The sequence below is a fragment of the Nerophis ophidion genome, linkage group LG09, assembly GCF_033978795.1.
Source record: "Nerophis ophidion isolate RoL-2023_Sa linkage group LG09, RoL_Noph_v1.0, whole genome shotgun sequence".
NCBI classification, from domain to species: Eukaryota; Metazoa; Chordata; class Actinopteri; order Syngnathiformes; family Syngnathidae; genus Nerophis; species Nerophis ophidion.
Window position 1 is genome coordinate 75930412 of NC_084619.1, and position 15313 is coordinate 75945724.

A 15313-nucleotide genomic window follows, 5' to 3' on the forward strand; every position below is an offset into this window, starting at 1 on the left:
ATGCACCATTAACAACTATGTTGATGCACCATTAACAACTATGTTGATGCACCATTAACAACTATGTTGATGCACCATTAACAACTATGTTGATGCACCATTAACAACTATGTTGATGTACCATTAACAACTATGTTGATGCACCATTAACAACTATGTTGATGCACCATTAACAACTATGTTGATGTACCTTTAACAACTATGTTGATGCACCATTAACAACTATGTTGATGTACCTTTAACAACTATGTTGATGCACCATTAACAACTATGTTGATGCACCATTAACAACTATGTTGATGCACCATTAACAACTATGTTGATGCACCATTAACAACTATGTTGATGTACCTTTAACAACTATGTTGATGCACCTTTAACAACTATGTTGATGCACCTTTAACAACTATGTTGATGCACCATTAACAACTATGTTGATGTACCTTTAACAACTATGTTGATGCACCATTAACAACTATGTTGATGTACCATTAACAACTATGTTGATGTACCATTAACAACTATGTTGATGCACCATTAACAACTATGTTGATGTACCTTTAACAACTATGTTGATGTACCATTAACAACTATGTTGATGCACCATTAACAACTATGTTGATGCACCATTAACAACTATGTTGATGCACCATTAACAACTATGTTGATGCACCATTAACAACTATGTTGATGCACCATTAACAACTATGTTGATGTACCATTAACAACTATGTTGATGCACCATTAACAACTATGTTGATGCACCATTAACAACTATGTTGATGCACCATTAACAACTATGTTGATGTACCATTAACAACTATGTTGATGCACCATTAACAACTATGTTGATGTACCTTTAACAACTATGTTGATGTACCATTAACAACTATGTTGATGCACCATTAACAACTATGTTGATGCACCATTAACAACTATGTTGATGTACCATTAACAACTATGTTGATGCACCATTAACAACTATGTTGATGCACCATTAACAACTATGTTGATGCACCATTAACAACTATGTTGATGCACCATTAACAACTATGTTGATGCACCATTAACAACTATGTTGATGCACCATTAACAACTATGTTGATGCACCATTAACAACTATGTTGATGCACCATTAACAACTATGTTGATGTACCATTAACAACTATGTTGATGCACCATTAACAACTATGTTGATGCACCATTAACAACTATGTTGATGTACCTTTAACAACTATGTTGATGCACCATTAACAACTATGTTGATGTACCTTTAACAACTATGTTGATGCACCATTAACAACTATGTTGATGCACCATTAACAACTATGTTGATGCACCATTAACAACTATGTTGATGCACCATTAACAACTATGTTGATGTACCTTTAACAACTATGTTGATGCACCTTTAACAACTATGTTGATGCACCTTTAACAACTATGTTGATGCACCATTAACAACTATGTTGATGTACCTTTAACAACTATGTTGATGCACCATTAACAACTATGTTGATGTACCATTAACAACTATGTTGATGTACCATTAACAACTATGTTGATGCACCATTAACAACTATGTTGATGTACCTTTAACAACTATGTTGATGTACCATTAACAACTATGTTGATGCACCATTAACAACTATGTTGATGCACCATTAACAACTATGTTGATGCACCATTAACAACTATGTTGATGCACCATTAACAACTATGTTGATGCACCATTAACAACTATGTTGATGTACCATTAACAACTATGTTGATGCACCATTAACAACTATGTTGATGCACCATTAACAACTATGTTGATGCACCATTAACAACTATGTTGATGTACCATTAACAACTATGTTGATGCACCATTAACAACTATGTTGATGTACCTTTAACAACTATGTTGATGTACCATTAACAACTATGTTGATGCACCATTAACAACTATGTTGATGCACCATTAACAACTATGTTGATGTACCATTAACAACTATGTTGATGCACCATTAACAACTATGTTGATGCACCATTAACAACTATGTTGATGCACCATTAACAACTATGTTGATGCACCATTAACAACTATGTTGATGCACCATTAACAACTATGTTGATGCACCATTAACAACTATGTTGATGCACCATTAACAACTATGTTGATGCACCATTAACAACTATGTTGATGTACCATTAACAACTATGTTGATGCACCATTAACAACTATGTTGATGCACCATTAACAACTATGTTGATGTACCTTTAACAACTATGTTGATGCACCATTAACAACTATGTTGATGTACCTTTAACAACTATGTTGATGCACCATTAACAACTATGTTGATGCACCATTAACAACTATGTTGATGCACCATTAACAACTATGTTGATGCACCATTAACAACTATGTTGATGTACCTTTAACAACTATGTTGATGCACCTTTAACAACTATGTTGATGCACCTTTAACAACTATGTTGATGCACCATTAACAACTATGTTGATGTACCTTTAACAACTATGTTGATGCACCATTAACAACTATGTTGATGTACCATTAACAACTATGTTGATGTACCATTAACAACTATGTTGATGCACCATTAACAACTATGTTGATGTACCTTTAACAACTATGTTGATGTACCATTAACAACTATGTTGATGCACCATTAACAACTATGTTGATGCACCATTAACAACTATGTTGATGCACCATTAACAACTATGTTGATGCACCATTAACAACTATGTTGATGCACCATTAACAACTATGTTGATGCACCATTAACAACTATGTTGATGTACCATTAACAACTATGTTGATGCACCATTAACAACTATGTTGATGCACCATTAACAACTATGTTGATGCACCATTAACAACTATGTTGATGTACCATTAACAACTATGTTGATGCACCATTAACAACTATGTTGATGCACCATTAACAACTATGTTGATGCACCATTAACAACTATGTTGATGCACCATTAACAACTATGTTGATGCACCATTAACAACTATGTTGATGCACCATTAACAACTATGTTGATGCACCATTAACAACTATGTTGATGCACCATTAACAACTATGTTGATGTACCATTAACAACTATGTTGATGCACCATTAACAACTATGTTGATGCACCATTAACAACTATGTTGATGTACCTTTAACAACTATGTTGATGCACCATTAACAACTATGTTGATGTACCTTTAACAACTATGTTGATGCACCATTAACAACTATGTTGATGCACCATTAACAACTATGTTGATGCACCATTAACAACTATGTTGATGCACCATTAACAACTATGTTGATGTACCTTTAACAACTATGTTGATGCACCTTTAACAACTATGTTGATGCACCTTTAACAACTATGTTGATGCACCATTAACAACTATGTTGATGTACCTTTAACAACTATGTTGATGCACCATTAACAACTATGTTGATGCACCATTAACAACTATGTTGATGCACCATTAACAACTATGTTGATGCACCATTAACAACTATGTTGATGTACCTTTAACAACTATGTTGATGCACCTTTAACAACTATGTTGATGCACCTTTAACAACTATGTTGATGCACCATTAACAACTATGTTGATGCACCTTTAACAACTATGTTGATGCACCATTAACAACTATGTTGATGTACCTTTAACAACTATGTTGATGCACCTTTAACAACTATGTTGATGCACCTTTAACAACTATGTTGATGCACCATTAACAACTATGTTGATGTACCTTTAACAACTATGTTGATGCACCATTAACAACTATGTTGATGCACCATTAACAACTATGTTGATGCACCATTAACAACTATGTTGATGCACCATTAACAACTATGTTGATGTACCTTTAACAACTATGTTGATGCACCATTAACAACTATGTTGATGCACCATTAACAACTATGTTGATGTACCATTAACAACTATGTTGATGCACCATTAACAACTATGTTGATGCACCATTAACAACTATGTTGATGTACCTTTAACAACTATGTTGATGCACCATTAACAACTATGTTGATGTACCATTAACAACTATGTTGATGCACCATTAACAACTATGTTGATGCACCATTAACAACTATGTTGATGTACCTTTAACAACTATGTTGATGCACCATTAACAACTATGTTGATGCACCATTAACAACTATGTTGATGTACCATTAACAACTATGTTGATGCACCATTAACAACTATGTTGATGCACCATTAACAACTATGTTGATGTACCTTTAACAACTATGTTGATGCACCATTAACAACTATGTTGATGCACCATTAACAACTATGTTGATGCACCATTAACAACTATGTTGATGCACCATTAACAACTATGTTGATGTACCATTAACAACTATGTTGATGCACCATTAACAACTATGTTGATGCACCATTAACAACTATGTTGATGTACCTTTAACAACTATGTTGATGTACCATTAACAACTATGTTGATGCACCATTAACAACTATGTTGATGCACCATTAACAACTATGTTGATGCACCATTAACAACTATGTTGATGTACCATTAACAACTATGTTGATGCACCATTAACAACTATGTTGATGCACCATTAACAACTATGTTGATGTACCATTAACAACTATGTTGATGCACCATTAACAACTATGTTGATGCACCATTAACAACTATGTTGATGTACCTTTAACAACTATGTTGATGTACCATTAACAACTATGTTGATGCACCTTTAACAACTATGTTGATGTACCATTAACAACTATGTTGATGCACCTTTAACAACTATGTTGATGCACCATTAACAACTATGTTGATGCACCATTAACAACTATGTTGATGTACCATTAACAACTATGTTGATGCACCATTAACAACTATGTTGATGCACCTTTAACAACTATGTTGATGTACCATTAACAACTATGTTGATGTACCATTAACAACTATGTTGATGCACCTTTAACAACTATGTTGATGCACCATTAACAACTATGTTGATGCACCATTAACAACTATGTTGATGTACCATTAACAACTATGTTGATGCACCATTAACAACTATGTTGATGCACCTTTAACAACTATGTTGATGCACCTTTAACAACTATGTTGATGCACCATTAACAACTATGTTGATGCACCATTAACAACTATGTTGATGTACCATTAACAACTATGTTGATGCACCATTAACAACTATGTTGATGCACCATTAACAACTATGTTGATGTACCTTTAACAACTATGTTGATGTACCATTAACAACTATGTTGATGCACCATTAACAACTATGTTGATGCACCATTAACAACTATGTTGATGCACCATTAACAACTATGTTGATGCACCATTAACAACTATGTTGATGTACTTTTAACAACTATGTTGATGCACCATTAACAACTATGTTGATGTACCTTTAACAACTATGTTGATGTACCATTAAAAACTATGTTGATGCACCATTAACAACTATGTTGATGCACCATTAACAACTATGTTGATGTACCTTTAACAACTATGTTGATGCACCATTAACAACTATGTTGATGCACCATTAACAACTATGTTGATGCACCATTAACAACTATGTTGATGCACCATTAACAACTATGTTGATGCACCATTAACAACTATGTTGATGCACCATTAACAACTATGTTGATGTACCTTTAACAACTATGTTGATGCACCATTAACAACTATGTTGATGCACCATTAACAACTATGTTGATGCACCATTAACAACTATGTTGATGCACCAGTAACAACTGCGCTGGAACTTGGGGACCATCAAGATATGCTGGGAGAACTGGCATTTGTTTGAAACTTGACACGGAAGCTAAAGTAAAAATGAAACTCAATCATGTGTGATGTATCACGTTGTATGCATGCATGTGTGATGTATCATGTTGTATGCATGCATGTGTGATGTATCATGTTGTATGCATGCATGTGTGATGTATCATGTTGTATGCATGCATGTGTGATGTATCATGTTGTATGCATGTGTGATGTATCATGTTGTATGCATGTGTGATGTATCATGTTGTATGCATGTGTGATGTATCATGTTGTATGCATGCATGTGTGATGTATCATGTTGTATGCATGCATGTGTGATGTATCATGTTGTATGCATGCATGTGTGATGTATCATGTTGTATGCATGCATGTGTGATGTATCATGTTGTATGCATGCATGTGTGATGTATCATGTTGTATGCATGCATGTGTGATGTATCATGTTGTATGCATGCATGTGTGATGTATCATGTTGTATGCATGCATGTGTGATGTATCATGTTGTATGCATGCATGTGTGATGTATCATGTTGTATGTGTGCATGTGTGATGTATCATGTTGTATGCATGCATGTGTGATGTATCATGTTGTATGCATGCATGTGTGATGTATCATGTTGTATGCATGCATGTGTGATGTATCATGTTGTATGCATGCATGTGTGATGTATCATGTTGTATGCATGCATGCATGTGTGATGTATCATGTTGTACGCATGCATGTGTGATGTATTATGTTGTACACATGCATGTGTGATGTACCATGTTGTATGCAAGCATGTGTGATGTATCATGTTGTATGCATGCATGTGTGATGTATCATGTTGTATGCATGCATGCATGTGTGATGTATCATGTTGTATGCATGCATGTGTGATGTATTATGTTGTACGCATGCATGTGTGATGTATCATGTTGTATGCATGCATGTGTGATGTATCATGTTGTATGCATGCATGCATGTGTGATGTATCATGTTGTATGCATGCATGTGTGATGTATCATGTTGTACGCATGCATGTGTGATGTATTATGTTGTATGCATGCATGTGTGATGTATCATGTTGTATGCATGCATGCATGTGTGATGTATCATGTTGTATGCATGCATGTGTGATGTATCATGTTGTACGCATGCATGTGTGATGTATTATGTTGTACGCATGCATGTGTGATGTACCATGTTGTATGCAAGCATGTGTGATGTATCATGTTGTATGCATGCATGTGTGATGTATTATGTTGTACGCATGCATGTGTGATGTACCATGTTGTATGCAAGCATGTGTGATGTATCATGTTGTATGCATGCATGTGTGATGTATCATGTTGTATGCATGCATGTGTGATGTATCATGTTGTATGCATGCATGTGTGATGTATCATGTTGTATGCATGCATGTGTGATGTATCATGTTGTATGCATGCATGTGTGATGTAACATGTTGTATGCATGCATGTGTGATGTATCATGTTGTATGCATGCATGTGTGATGTATCATGTTGTATGTGTGCATGTGTGATGTATCATGTTGTATGCATGCATGTGTGATGTATCATGTTGTATGCATGCATGTGTGATGTATCATGTTGTATGCATGCATGTGTGATGTATCATGTTGTATGCATGCATGTGTGATGTATCATGTTGTATGCATGCATGTGTGATGTATCATGTTGTATGCATGTGTGAAATATCATGTTGTATGCATGCATGTGTGATGTATCATGTTGTATGCATGCATGTGTGATGTATCATGTTGTATGTGTGCATGTGTGATGTATCATGTTGTATGCATGCATGTGTGATGTATCATGTTGTATGCATGCATGTGTGATGTATCATGTTGTATGCATGCATGTGTGATGTATCATGTTGTATGCATGCATGTGTGATGTATCATGTTGTATGCATGCATGCATGTGTGATGTATCATGTTGTACGCATGCATGTGTGATGTATTATGTTGTACGCATGCATGTGTGATGTACCATGTTGTATGCAAGCATGTGTGATGTATCATGTTGTATGCATGCATGTGTGATGTATCATGTTGTATGCATGCATGTGTGATGTATCATGTTGTATGCATGCATGTGTGATGTATCATGTTGTATGCATGCATGTGTGATGTATCATGTTGTATGCATGCATGTGTGATGTATCATGTTGTATGCATGCATGTGTGATGTAACATGTTGTATGCATGCATGTGTGATGTATCATGTTGTATGCATGCATGTGTGATGTATCATGTTGTATGCATGCATGTGTGATGTATCATGTTGTATTTGTGATGTATCATGTTGTATGCATGCATGTGTGATGTATCATGTTGTATGCATGCATGTGTGATGTATCATGTTGTATGCATGCATGTGTGATGTATCATGTTGTATGCATGTGTGATGTATCATGTTGTATGCATGCATGTGTGATGTATCATGTTGTATGCATGCACGTGTGATGTATCATGTTGTATGCATGCATGTGTGATGTATCATGTTGTATGCATGCACGTGTTATGTATCATGTTGTATGCATGCATGTGTGATGTATCATGTTGTATGCATGCATGTGTGATGTATCATGTTGTATGCATGCATGTGTGATGTATCATGTTGTATGCATGCATGTGTGATGTATCATGTTGTATGCATGCATGTGTGATGTATCATGTTGTATGCATGCATGTGTGATGTATCATGTTGTATGCATGCATGTGTGATGTATCATGTTGTATGCATGCATGTGTGATGTATCATGTTGTATGCATGCATGTGTGATGTATCATGTTGTATGCATGCATGTGTGATGTATCATGTTGTATGCATGCATGTGTGATGTATCATGTTGTATGCATGCACGTGTGATGTATCATGTTGTATGCATGCATGTGTGATGTATCATGTTGTATGCATGCATGTGTGATGTATCATGTTGTATGCATGCATGTGTGATGTATCATGTTGTATGCGTGCATGTGTGATGTATCATGTTGTATGCATGCATGTGTGATGTATCATGTTGTATGTGTGATGTATCATGTTGTATGTGTGATGTATCATGTTGCATGCATGCATGTTCCAAATAAAGTCAAACTAATATGCATGGATAGAAAATAAAATACAGCAAAAAAAAAACATTAACATCCGTATTGAGCGCCTTGAACAAATGAAAACATCCCAGTAATGACTTTAGTGTGCTTTAAAGTCAGAGAGAATAACCAACATTTATCCTTTCAATAAAAAGAGACACTTTTCTAAAGGCAGCTGCTGCCTTTTAAACCTGGGAAAAATAAAAACAAGGTTGCAATGCAAGAGTCAGGCGGAGAGATTGGCCACCAATTAGAGTGGGGGGGGGGGGGGGGGGGATGGAAGCGGTGTTGTTGCACGGGGGATGTAAATAGGAAGAGACTGCACGGGGGATGTAAATAGGAAGAGACTGCACAGGGGATGTAAATGGGAAGAGACTGCACAGGGGATGTAAATTGGAAGAGACTGCACGGGGGATGTAAATGGGAAGAGACTGCACAGGGGATGTAAATGGGAAGAGACTGCACAGGGGATGTAAATGAGAAGACACTGCACAGGGGATGTAAATTGGAAGAGACTGCACGGGGGATGTAAATGAGAAGAGACTGCACAGGGGATGTAAATTGGAAGAGACTGCACGGGGGATGTAAATGGGAAGAGACTGCACAGGGGATGTAAATGGGAAGAGACTGCACAGGGGATGTAAATGAGAAGAGACTGCACAGGGGATGTAAATTGGAAGAGACTGCACAGGGGATGTAAATGGGAAGAGGCTGCACGGGGGATGTAAATGGAAAGAGACTGCACAGGGGATGTAAATGAGAAGAGACTGCACAGGGGGATGTGAATGGGAAGAGACTGCACAGGGGATGTAAATAGGAAGAGACTGCACAGGGGATGTAAATAGGAAGAGGCTGCACAGGGGATGTAAATGGGAAGAGACTGCACAGGGGATGTAAATGGGAAGAGACTGCACAGGGGATGTAAATGAGAAGAGACTGCACAGGGGATGTAAATTGGAAGAGACTGCACGGGGGATGTAAATGAGAAGAGACTGCACAGGGGATGTAAATTGGAAGAGACTGCACGGGGGATGTAAATGGGAAGAGACTGCACAGGGGATGTAAATGGGAAGAGACTCTACAGGGGATGTAAATGAGAAGAGACTGCACAGGGGATGTAAATTGGAAGAGACTGCACAGGGGATGTAAATGGGAAGAGGCTGCACGGGGGATGTAAATGGAAAGAGACTGCACAGGGGATGTAAATGGAAGAGACTGCACAGGGGATGTAAATGGGAAGAGACTGCACAGGAGATGTAAATAGGAAGAGACTGCACAGGGGATGTAAATAGGAAGAGACTGCACAGGGGATGTAAATGGGAAGAGACTGCACAGGGGATGTAAATGGGAAGAGACTGCACAGGGGATGTAAATGGGAAGAGGCTGCACAGGGGATGTAAATGAGAAGAGACTGCACAGGGGATGTAAATGGGAAGAGACTGCACAGGGGATGTAAATGGGAAGAGACTGCACAGGGGATGTAAATGGGAAGAGACTGCACAGGGGATGTAAATGAGAAGAGACTGCACAGGGGATGTAAATGGGAAGAGACTGCACAGGGGATGTAAATGGGAAGAGACTGCACAGGGGATGTAAATGAGAAGAGACTGCACAGGGGATGTAAGAGACTGCACAGGGGATGTAAATGGGAAGAGACTGCACAGGGGATGTAAATGAGAAGAGACTGCACAGGGGATGTAAATGGGAAGACACTGCACAGGGGATGTAAATGGGAAGAGGCTGCACAGGGGATGTAAATGGGAAGAGACTGCACAGGGGATGTAAATGGGAAGAGACTGCACAGGGGATGTAAATGGGAAGAGACTGCACAGGGGATGTAAATGGGAAGAGACTGCACAGGGGATGTAAATGGGAAGAGACTGCACAGGGGATGTAAATGGGAAGAGACTGCACAGGGGATGAAAATGGGAAGAGGCTGCACGGGGGATGTAAATGAGAAGAGACTGCACAGGGGATGTAAATGGGAAGAGACTGCACAGGGGATGTAAATGGGAAGAGACTGCACAGGGGATGTAAATGGGAAGAGACTGCACAGGGGATGTAAATGAGAAGAGACTGCACAGGGGATGTAAATGGGAAGAGACTGCACAGGGGATGTAAATGGGAAGAGACTGCACAGGGGATGTAAATGAGAAGAGACTGCACAGGGGATGTAAATGGGAAGAGACTGCACAGGGGATGTAAATGGGAAGAGACTGCACAGGGGATGTAAATGAGAAGAGACTGCACAGGGGATGTAAGAGACTGCACAGGGGATGTAAATGGGAAGAGACTGCACAGGGGATGTAAATGAGAAGAGACTGCACAGGGGATGTAAATGGGAAGACACTGCACAGGGGATGTAAATGGGAAGAGACTGCACAGGGGATGTAAATGGGAAGAGACTGCACAGGGGATGTAAATGGGAAGAGACTGCACAGGGGATGTAAATGGGAAGAGACTGCACAGGGGATGTAAATGAGAAGAGACTGCACAGGGGATGTAAATGGGAAGAGACTGCACAGGGGATGTAAATGGGAAGATACTGCACAGGGGATGTAAATGGGAAGAGACTGCACAGGGGATGTAAATTGAAGAGGCTACACGGGGGATGTAAATGGGAAGAGACTGCACGGGGGATGTAAATGGGAAGAGACTGCACAGGAGATGTAAATGGGAAGAGACTGCACAGGGGATGTAAATGGGAAGTGACTGCACAGGAGATGTAAATGGGAAGAGACTGCACAGGGGATGTAAATGGGAAGAGACTGCACAGGGGATGTAAATGGGAAGAGACTGCACGGGGATGTAAATGGGAAGAGACTGCACAGGAGATGTAAATGGGAAGAGACTGCACAGGGGATGTAAATGGGAAGAGACTGCACGGGGGATGTAAATGGGAAGAGACTGCACAGGGGATGTAAATGGGAAGAGACTGCATAGGAGATGTAAATGGAAAGAGGCTGCACGGGGGATGTAAATGGGAAGAGGCTGCACGGGGGATGTAAATGGGAAGAGACTGCACAGGAGATGTAAATGGGAAGAGACTGCACAGGAGATGTAAATGGAAAGAGGCTGCACGGGGGATGTAAATGAGAAGAGGCTGCACGGGGATGTAAATGGGAAGAGACTGCACAGGGGATGTAAATAGGAAGAGACTGCACAGGGGATGTAAATGGGAAGATACTGCACAGGGGATGTAAATGGGAAGAGACTGCACAGGGGATGTAAATTGAAGAGGCTGCACGGGGGATGTAAATGGGAAGAGACTGCACGGGGGATGTAAATGGGAAGAGACTGCACAGGAAATGTAAATGGGAAGAGACTGCACAGGGGATGTAAATGGGAAGTGACTGCACAGGAGATGTAAATGGGAAGAGACTGCACAGGGGATGTAAATGGGAAGAGACTGCACAGGGGATGTAAATGGGAAGAGACTGCACAGGGGATGTAAATGGGAAGAGACTGCACGGGGGATGTAAATGGGAAGAGACTGCACAGGAGATGTAAATGGGAAGAGACTGCACAGGGGATGTAAATGGGAAGAGACTGCACGGGGGATGTAAATGGGAAGAGACTGCACAGGGGATGTAAATGGGAAGAGACTGCACAGGAGATGTAAATGGAAAGAGGCTGCACGGGGGATGTAAATGGGAAGAGACTGCACAGGAGATGTAAATGGGAAGAGACTGCACAGGAGATGTAAATGGAAAGAGACTGCACGGGGGATGTAAATGGGAAGAGGCTGCACGGGGATGTAAATGGGAAGAGACTGCACAGGGGATGTAAATGGGAAGAGACTGCACAGGGGATGTAAATGAGAAGAGACTGCACAGGGGATGTAAATGGGAAGAGACTGCACAGGGGATGTAAATGGGAAGAGACTGCACAGGGGATGTAAATGAGAAGAGACTGCACAGGGGATGTAAATGGGAAGAGACTGCACAGGGGATGTAAATGGGAAGAGACTGCACAGGGGATGTAAATGAGAAGAGACTGCACAGGGGATGTAAGAGACTGCACAGGGGATGTAAATGGGAAGAGACTGCACAGGGGATGTAAATGAGAAGAGACTGCACAGGGGATGTAAATGGGAAGACACTGCACAGGGGATGTAAATGGGAAGAGGCTGCACAGGGGATGTAAATGGGAAGAGACTGCACAGGGGATGTAAATGGGAAGAGACTGCACAGGGGATGTAAATGGGAAGAGACTGCACAGGGGATGTAAATGGGAAGAGACTGCACAGGGGATGTAAATGGGAAGAGACTGCACAGGGGATGTAAATGGGAAGAGACTGCACAGGGGATGTAAATGGGAAGAGGCTGCACGGGGGATGTAAATGAGAAGAGACTGCACAGGGGATGTAAATGGGAAGAGACTGCACAGGGGATGTAAATGGGAAGAGACTGCACAGGGGATGTAAATGGGAAGAGACTGCACAGGGGATGTAAATGAGAAGAGACTGCACAGGGGATGTAAATGGGAAGAGACTGCACAGGGGATGTAAATGGGAAGAGACTGCACAGGGGATGTAAATGAGAAGAGACTGCACAGGGGATGTAAATGGGAAGAGACTGCACAGGGGATGTAAATGGGAAGAGACTGCACAGGGGATGTAAATGAGAAGAGACTGCACAGGGGATGTAAGAGACTGCACAGGGGATGTAAATGGGAAGAGACTGCACAGGGGATGTAAATGAGAAGAGACTGCACAGGGGATGTAAATGGGAAGACACTGCACAGGGGATGTAAATGGGAAGAGACTGCACAGGGGATGTAAATGGGAAGAGACTGCACAGGGGATGTAAATGGGAAGAGACTGCACAGGGGATGCAAATGGGAAGAGACTGCACAGGGGATGTAAATGAGAAGAGACTGCACAGGGGATGTAAATGGGAAGAGACTGCACAGGGGATGTAAATGGGAAGATACTGCACAGGGGATGTAAATGGGAAGAGACTGCACAGGGGATGTAAATTGAAGAGGCTACACGGGGGATGTAAATGGGAAGAGACTGCACGGGGGATGTAAATGGGAAGAGACTGCACAGGAGATGTAAATGGGAAGAGACTGCACAGGGGATGTAAATGGGAAGTGACTGCACAGGAGATGTAAATGGGAAGAGACTGCACAGGGGATGTAAATGGGAAGAGACTGCACAGGGGATGTAAATGGGAAGAGACTGCACGGGGATGTAAATGGGAAGAGACTGCACAGGAGATGTAAATGGGAAGAGACTGCACAGGGGATGTAAATGGGAAGAGACTGCACGGGGGATGTAAATGGGAAGAGACTGCACAGGGGATGTAAATGGGAAGAGACTGCATAGGAGATGTAAATGGAAAGAGGCTGCACGGGGGATGTAAATGGGAAGAGGCTGCACGGGGGATGTAAATGGGAAGAGACTGCACAGGAGATGTAAATGGGAAGAGACTGCACAGGAGATGTAAATGGAAAGAGGCTGCACGGGGGATGTAAATGAGAAGAGGCTGCACGGGGATGTAAATGGGAAGAGACTGCACAGGGGATGTAAATAGGAAGAGACTGCACAGGGGATGTAAATGGGAAGATACTGCACAGGGGATGTAAATGGGAAGAGACTGCACAGGGGATGTAAATTGAAGAGGCTGCACGGGGGATGTAAATGGGAAGAGACTGCACGGGGGATGTAAATGGGAAGAGACTGCACAGGAAATGTAAATGGGAAGAGACTGCACAGGGGATGTAAATGGGAAGTGACTGCACAGGAGATGTAAATGGGAAGAGACTGCACAGGGGATGTAAATGGGAAGAGACTGCACAGGGGATGTAAATGGGAAGAGACTGCACAGGGGATGTAAATGGGAAGAGACTGCACAGGGGATGTAAATGGGAAGAGACTGCACGGGGGATGTAAATGGGAAGAGACTGCACAGGGGATGTAAATGGGAAGAGACTGCACAGGAGATGTAAATGGAAAGAGGCTGCACGGGGGATGTAAATGGGAAGAGACTGCACAGGAGATGTAAATGGGAAGAGACTGCACAGGAGATGTAAATGGAAAGAGACTGCACGGGGGATGTAAATGGGAAGAGGCTGCACGGGGATGTAAATGGGAAGAGACTGCACAGGGGATGTAAATGGGAAGAGACTGCACAGGGGATGTAAATGAGAAGAGACTGCACAGGGGATGTAAATGGGAAGAGACTGCACAGGGGATGTAAATGGAAGAGAGTGCACAGGGGATGTAAATGGGAAGAGACTGCACAGGGGATGTAAATGGGAAGAGACTGCACAGGGGATGTAAATAGGAAGAGACTGCACAGGGGATGTAAATGGGAAGAGACTGCACAGGGGATGTAAATGGGAAGAGACTGCACAGGGGATG

The 15313-nt window shown here is 40.9% G+C and overlaps 1 protein-coding gene across 4 annotated transcripts in view; it reads right to left on the reverse strand.

Moving 5' to 3' along the window:
• LOC133559737 (cGMP-dependent protein kinase 1) overlaps positions 1-15313 on the reverse strand; it is a 274083-nt gene that overhangs the window by 46252 nt on the left and 212518 nt on the right. The window lies entirely within an intron of this gene.